Below are 8,114 nucleotides of genomic sequence, written 5' to 3' on the forward strand. Positions count from 1 at the left end.
CCATAAACCAGAATGCCTCTTCTCCTCCAAAGGATCACAACTCCTCGCCAGCAAGGGAACAAAACTGGATGGAGAATGAGTTAGATGAATTGACAGAAGTAGGCTTCAGAAGATGGGTAATTACAAACTCCTCTGAGCTAAAGGAGTGTGTTCTAACCTAATGCAAGGAAGCTAAGAACCTTGATCAAAGGTTACAGGAACTGCTAAGTAGAATAGCCAGTTTAGAGAAGAATGTAAATGACCTGATGGAGCTGAAAAACACAGCATGAGAACTTCATGAAATATACACAAGTGTCAGTAGCTGAATTGATCAAACAGAAGAAAGGATATCAGAGATTGAAGATCAACTTAACGAAATAAAGCATGAAGAAAAGATTAGAGAGAAAAGAACGAAACAGAACAAACAAAGCCTCCAGAAATATGGGACAATGTGAAAAGACCAAACCTACATTTGATTGGTGTACTTGAAAGTGATGGAGAGAATAGAGCCAGGTTGGAAAACATACTTCAGGATATTATGCAGGAGAACTTCCCCAACCTAGCAAGACAGGCCAACATTCAAATTCAGGAAATACAGAGAACATCACAAAGATACTCCTCGAGAAGAAAAACCCCAAGACACATAATCATCAGATTCACCAAGGTTGAAATGAAGGAAAAAATGTTAACGACAGCCAGAGAGAAAGGTAAGGTAAACCACAAATGGAAGCCCATCAGACTAACAGCAGATCTCTCTGCAGAAACTCTACAAGCCAGAAGAGAGTGGGGGCTGGGCCAAAATTTAACTTTCTTAAAGTAAGTAATTTTCAACCCAGAACTTCGTATCCAGCCAAACTAAGCTTCATAAGCGAAGGAGAAATAAAATCCTTTACAGACAAGCAAATGCTGAGGGATTTTTGTCACCACCAGGCCTGCCTTACAAGAGCTCCTGAAGGAAGCACCAAATATGGAAAGGAAAAACTGGTACCAGCCACTGCAAAAACATACCAAAATGTAAAGACCATTAACACTATGAAGAAACTGCATAAACTAATGTGCAAAATAACCGTAACCAGCTAGCATTATAGCAGGATCAAACTTACACATAAAAATATTAATAAGTTCTTTGAAACCAACGAGAACAAAGACACAATGTACCAGAATCTCTGGGAAATAGCTAAAGCAGTGTTTAGAGGGAGATTTATAGCACTAAATGCCCACATGAGAAAGTGGGAAAGATCTAAAATCAACATGCTAACGTTGCAATAAGAACTAGAGAAGCAAGAGCAAACAAATTCAAAAGCTAGCAGAAGACAAGAAATAATAACTAAGACAAGATCAGAGCAAAACTGAAGGAGATAGAGACACAAAAAACCCTTCAAAAAATCAATGAATCTAGTAGCTGGTTTTTTGAAAAGATTAACAAAATAGATAGTTGGCTAGCCAGACTAATAAAGAAGAAAAGAGAGAAGAATCAAATAGACACAATAACAAGTGATAAAGGGGATATCACCACTGATTCCAGAGAAATACAAACTACCATCAGAGAATACTATAAACACCTCTACGCTGATAAACTTGAAAATCTAGAAGAAATGGATACATTCCTGGACACATACACCCTCCCAAGACTAAACCAGGAAGAAGTTGAATCCCTGAATAGACCAGTAACAAGTTCTGAAATTGAAGCAGTAATTAATAGACTACCAACCAAAAAAAGCTCAGGACCAGACAGATTCACAGTCGAATTCTACCAGAGGTACAAAGAGGAGCTGGTACCATTCCTTCTGAAACTATTCCAAACAATAGAAAAAGAGGGATTCCTCCCTAACTCATTTTATGAGGCCAGCATCATCCTGATACCAAAACCTGGCAGAGACACAACAAAAAAAAGGAAATTTTAGGCTGAGGTGGGCAGATCAAGAGGTCAGGAGATCAAGACCATCCTGGCTAACACAGTGAAACCCCGTCTCTACTAAAAATACCAAAAATTGGCTGGATGTGGTGGCACATGCCTGTATTCCCAGCTACTCAGGAGGCTGAGGCAGGAGAATCACTTGAACCCAGGAGGCAGAGGTTGCAGTGAGTTGAGATTGCACCACTGCACTCCAGTCTGGGTGATGGAGAAAGACTCCATCACAAAAAAAAAAAAAAAAAAAAAGGAAATTTTAGGCCAATATCCCTCATGAACATCAATGTGAAAATCCTCTCCTCAATAAAATACTGGCAAACCAAATCCAGCAGCACATCAAAAAGCTTATCAATCACGATCAAGTTGGCTTCATCCCTGGGATGCAAGGCTGGTTCAACATATGCAAATCAATAAATGTAATCCATCGCGTAAACAGAACCAATGAAAAAAACCACATGATTATCTCAATAGATGCTGAAAAGGCCTTCAATAAAATTCAACACCCCTTTGTGCTAAGAACACTCAATAAACTAGTTATTAATGGAATATATCTCAAAATAATAAGAGCTATTTATGACAAACCCACAGCCAATATCATACTGAATGCACAAAAGCTGGAAGCATTTCCTTTGAAAACCGGCACAGGACAAGTATACCCTCTCTCACCTCTCCTATTCAACATAGTATTGGAAGTTCTGACCAGGGTAATCAGCCAAGAGAAAGAAATAAAGAGTGTTCAAATAGGAAGAGAGGAAGTCAAATTGTCTCTGTTTGCAGATGACATGATTGCATATTTAGAAAATCCCATTGTCTTAGCCCCAAAACTCCTTAAGCTGATAAGTAACTTCAGCAAAGTCTCAGGATACAAAGTCAATGTGCAAAAATCACAAGCATTCCTATGCACCAATAACAGACAAACAGAGAGCTAAATCATGAGTGAACTCCCATTCACAATTGCTACAAAGAGAATAAAATACCTAGGAATCCAACTTACAAGGGATGTGAAGGACCTCTTCAAGGAGAACTACAAACCACTGCTCAAGGAAATAAGAGACGACACAAACAAATGAAAAAACATTCCATGCTCATGGATAGGAAGAATCAGTTTCGTGAAAATGGCCATACGGCCCAAAGTAATTTATAGACTAAATGCTATTCCCACCAAGCTACCATTGACTTTCTTCACAGAATTAGAAAAAACAACTTTAAATTTTATATAGAACCAAAAAAACAGCCCGTAAAGCCAAGACAATCCTAAGCAAAAACGACAAAGCTGGAGGCATCATGCTACCTGACTTCAAACTATACTACAAGGCTACAGTAACCAAAACAGCATAGTACTGGTACTAAAACAGACATTTAGACCAATGAAACAGAACAGAGGCCTCAGAAATAACACCACACATCTACAACCATCTGATCTTTGACAAACCTGACAAAAACAAGAAATGGGGAAAGGATTCTCTATTTAATAAATGGTGCTGGGAAAACTGGCTAGCCATATGCAGAAAACTGAAACTGGACCCCTTGTTTACACCTTATACAAAAATTAACTCAAGATGGATTGAAGACTTAAACATAGGACCTAAAACCATAAAAACCCTAGAAGAAAACCTAGGCAATACCATTCAGGACATAGGCATGGGCAAGGACTTCATGTCTAAAACACCAAAAGCAATGGCAACAAAAGCCAAAATTGACAAATGGGATCTAATTAAACTAAAGAGCTTCTGCACAGCAAAAGAAACTACCATCAGAATGAACAGGCAACCTACAGAATGGGAGAAAATTTTTGCAACCTATCCATCTGACAAAGGGCTAATATCCAGAATCTACAGGGAACTCAAACAAATTTACAAGAAGAAAATAAACAACCCCATCAGCAAGTGGGTGAAAGATATGAACAGATACTTCTCAAAAAAAGACATTTATGTGGCCAAGAAACATGAAAAAAAGCTCATCATCACTGGTCACTAGAGAAATGCAAATCAAAACCACAATGGGATACCAGTTCACACCAGTTTGAATGGTGGTCGTTTAAAAGTCAGGAAACAACAGGTGCTGGAGAGGATGTGGAGAAACAGGAATGCTTTTGCACTATTGGTGGGAGTGTAAATTAGTTCAACAATTCTGGAAAACAGTGTGGTGATTCCTCAAGGATCTAGAACGAGAAATATCATTTTACCCAGCAATCCCATTACTGGGTATATACCCAAAGGATTATAAATCATTCTACTATAAAGATACATGCACATGTATGTTTATTGCAGCACTATTTACAATAGCAAAGACTTGGAACCATCCCAAATGCCCATCAATGATAGACTGGATAAAGAAAATGTGGTACATATTCACCATGGAATATTATGCAGCCATAAAAAAGAATGAGTACCTGTCCTTTGCAGAGACATGGATGGAGCTGGAAACTATCATTCTCAGCAAACAAATACAGGAACAGAAAATCAAACACTTCATGTTCTCACTCATAGGTGGGAGTTGAACAATGAGAACACATGGACACAGGGAGGGGAACATCACACACTGGGGCCTGTCAGGGAGTGGGAGGCAAGGGGAGTGATAGCATTAGAAGAAATATCTAATGTAGATGATAGGTTGATGGGTGCAGTCAACCACCATGGCACATGTATACCTATGTAACAAACCTGCATGTTCTGCACATGTATCCCAGAACTCAAAGTATAATAAATAAAACATAAATAAATAAAGATAACAAAAATAATGTAGCACCTGAATAAAAAGATATCAATGGAATTAAATAGGAAATTCAGAAGTAGGTCTAACATAAAAAAGGGAATTTAGCACATAGGAAAGATGTCACCTCAAATCAGTAGGTGAGTCCAGCTGAGTGGGGGTTGGGGGGTGTTATGGGCTCATAAGAGAGAAAGTGCATGCTGATTGGTTCATGGGTGGCCATGGGCGGCCACGGGAGGGCCCAGAAAAAGCACCATGTGTTTTCTTTCTGGCCTGTGAATTCCACCATGAACTGACAGCCAGGCCCCCAGGCTTCAGGGCATCCTGGCTTGAAGGTGGGGCTTCACCAGGGACCCGCCCCTTTCCACCTAGGGGCTTGTCTGCCTCCTGCTGCCATCAATCATGCCTTCCATGGCACCTAGGCTGTTTGTGCCAAAGGGTGCCTGCAGGCCTGCGACAAGTCTCCCTCAGCGCCCCTTGGCCTCCCTTCCGTGCTCCTAGGTGCCCAAAGTCCGGAGGGGGCCAAGGCAGCAGGGGGCTGGCATGTTGCACCACCCCAAGCATGCGCACACTGAGCTGGGTCACAACAGCACCCGGCCTAGCCTCAGCTTTGCTGTGAAATCAGAGTGGGTGCTGGGAGCAGAGAGAGACCAGGGACGGGAGCAGGCATGAGCCTGTGGGGATAGGGGGCCTTCTTGGGCCCCCGAGAGCGCAGGGATGCCTGGGTTCGGAGCCGCAGCTGGGTGGCTGCAGCTGTGCCTGGGAGCACAGGGCTCCCGCCCTGCCAACTCAGAAGGAGGCAGAGCTCCCACCTGTTCCCAGCTGCCACTGGCTCCATGGAGCCCACAGTTCTGGCCGCACCTCCCCTGCTGCAGCTGGCATCTACACAGCAGCCACTCCAGACGGGCGGCTGCCATCAATACCGTCTCATACTGGTCATAATGGCTATTATTTAAAAGTCAGCCAGGCTCAAAACTGTAACCCCAGCACTTTGGGAGGCCAAGGCAGGACGATCACTTGAGCCCAGAAATTTGAGACCAGCGTGAGCAACATGATGAAACCCCCATCTCTACAAAAAATTACAAAAAAAATTAGCTGGCCGTGGTGGCATGGGCCTGCAGTTCCAGCTACTTGGGAGGCTGTGGTGGGAGAATCACCTCAGCCCAGGAAGTCAAGCTGCAGTGAGCTGTGATTGTGCCACTGTACTCCAGCCTGGGCGTTGGAATGAGACCTTGTCTCAAAAAAAAAAAAAAAAAAAAAGTAAAAAAAAATATAAATGTTGGCAAGGCTGCAGAGAGAAGGGAATGCTTATACACTGTTAGTGGGAATGTAAATTAGTTCAGCCACTGTGGAAAGTAGTTTGGAGATTTCTCAAATAACTTAAAATAGAAAAACCATTCAACCCAGCATTTCCATTACTGGGTATACACCCAAAGGAAAATAAGTCAATCTACCAAAAAGACATGCACTCATATGTTCATCGCAGCATTATTCACAATAGCAAAGACATGGAATCAACCTGGGTGTCCATCAGTGGTGGATCGGATAAAGAAAATGTGGTACATATACACCATGGAATACTAAAAAGCAGTAAAAAAGAATGAAATCATGTTCTTTGCAGTAACATGGATGCAGCTTGAGGTCATTATCCTAAGTGAATTAACACAGGAACAGAAAACCAAATATATGTACTCACTGATAAGTGGGAGCTAAGCATTTGGTACACATGGACACAAAGATGGGAACAATAGACACTGGGGACTATTAGAGAGGGGAGAATTGGAAGGGGGCAAGTGCTGAAAAATTACCTATTGGATACCGTGCTCAGTACCTGGGTGATGGGATCAATCATACCCCAAACCTCAGCATCATGCAATATGCCAATGTAATAAACCTGTACATGTACCTCCTGAACCTAAATGAAAATATCTATATATCTATATATATAGTTAGATGATAGATATAGATAAAAGTTGAAATATATATATGTATGCATGTATGTATGTTATGTATGTATCTATATATCGATGGCATGAATGAGGAGATTCACCATTGCTTACAGAAAAACTTAAGATTTCCGTTTGGAACACAGTGGCATTAAATGAGCATTTCTCTTCTCTTCTTGAAAATTATTCAAAAAGCAAACAAGCAGTATGAGGGGAAAGAAAACACAAAACACCTCAAACTCTATTTCTGGTGCCATTTTTAGTAAAAAACTAGGGGACAGCTAAAACTCCAGACTATAAAAGTGGGAAAACAATCAAGGGCATAGAGATTAGAGGAAGAGGCATGTATGTAATACTGTGCAGAAAGAACTCAATGGTGGCAGATCTCAGAAAGCAAAATAAATTACTCAAATTTGGGAGAATATCTGAGATGCCAAACCTAAACTCAGCCATAGTGAAAATGGGGCGACCGAAGAATAACATGAGGTTGCTAGACCTGCAGTAAAGGTTTTTTGTGCAAGTACTTTATTGGAAAGCGTGACCTAGAGAATGAGGACGAAGGATCTATTCCCTTTTTTAAAAAGGAAAACAGAAGAGGGAGAGTCAATAGAAAAGAAGAGAAGGTGGAATTAAATGGGGAATCACACAGACTAGCTATCTTTGCAGGAAGTGGTCAATTTCTGAGGCAGCGGAAGAAAAGAAAGGCCTTTTATTGTTAAAACAACAACGACAACAACACACAGAAAACCAATGACTGTCTATTTCCACAGCCTGGGGAGAAATAAGAACTCATTGTACTGAATCACAAGAAAAATTGAAACTAGCCTGATACAGAATTTGTGGCCATATTCTAACTATTACAGACACTCTATCCTATTCTCTGTTCAAATATTTGCCACTCTCCTTGGATCTCCTAGCTTTTCATATATTCCTACATTTAGAAGATAAATGGTCTCTAACTTTACAGAGAAAATGGATGAGCTTAGGCAAAAATTACTTCCCTCTCCTGCTCCTACCTGGCAACTAGTTTACTGTAGATTGAGCCTTCCCATTCCCAAATATTGTCCCATCCCCACCACATCAGCTATTCTGGTACTTGTCCTTCTGTTCTTTATTCCAGGCTCAGTAAGGGTGCAGCTCTTCTTCCTGAAAAATGCTGATCCCTTTACCCTCATGCCTAATTTCTTCCCCTACTGTTTCTTCAGGAAACTTACATCATCTCTTTTAAGTTTCATGCCACTTTGTAAACATGCTGATGTGTTTTTCATCTTTTGAAAAATGCCCCTTCAACTTCTACCCTATCTTTTGCTTTTAGTCATATAAAAATATTTTCAAAAAGATATCATGACTTACTGTTTCATTTTCTTTACTTTCTAAACCCATCTCAATTCATGTTATCTGGCATTTACACCAGTTCTCTAAAGAACACTAATAGTTTTGACCAAGGTCATCCATGACTTCCTAGTTGTTTAACAGATTTGCTTGATTCATCACTGGAAGCTCCTTTACAATGTCCTTCACTAATTTCTTTTTTCTATTAATGTCTTAGGTGTTGATTTAAATTA

Source organism: Pongo abelii, chromosome 7 (assembly GCF_028885655.2).
Source record: "Pongo abelii isolate AG06213 chromosome 7, NHGRI_mPonAbe1-v2.0_pri, whole genome shotgun sequence".
NCBI lineage: Eukaryota > Metazoa > Chordata > Mammalia > Primates > Hominidae > Pongo > Pongo abelii.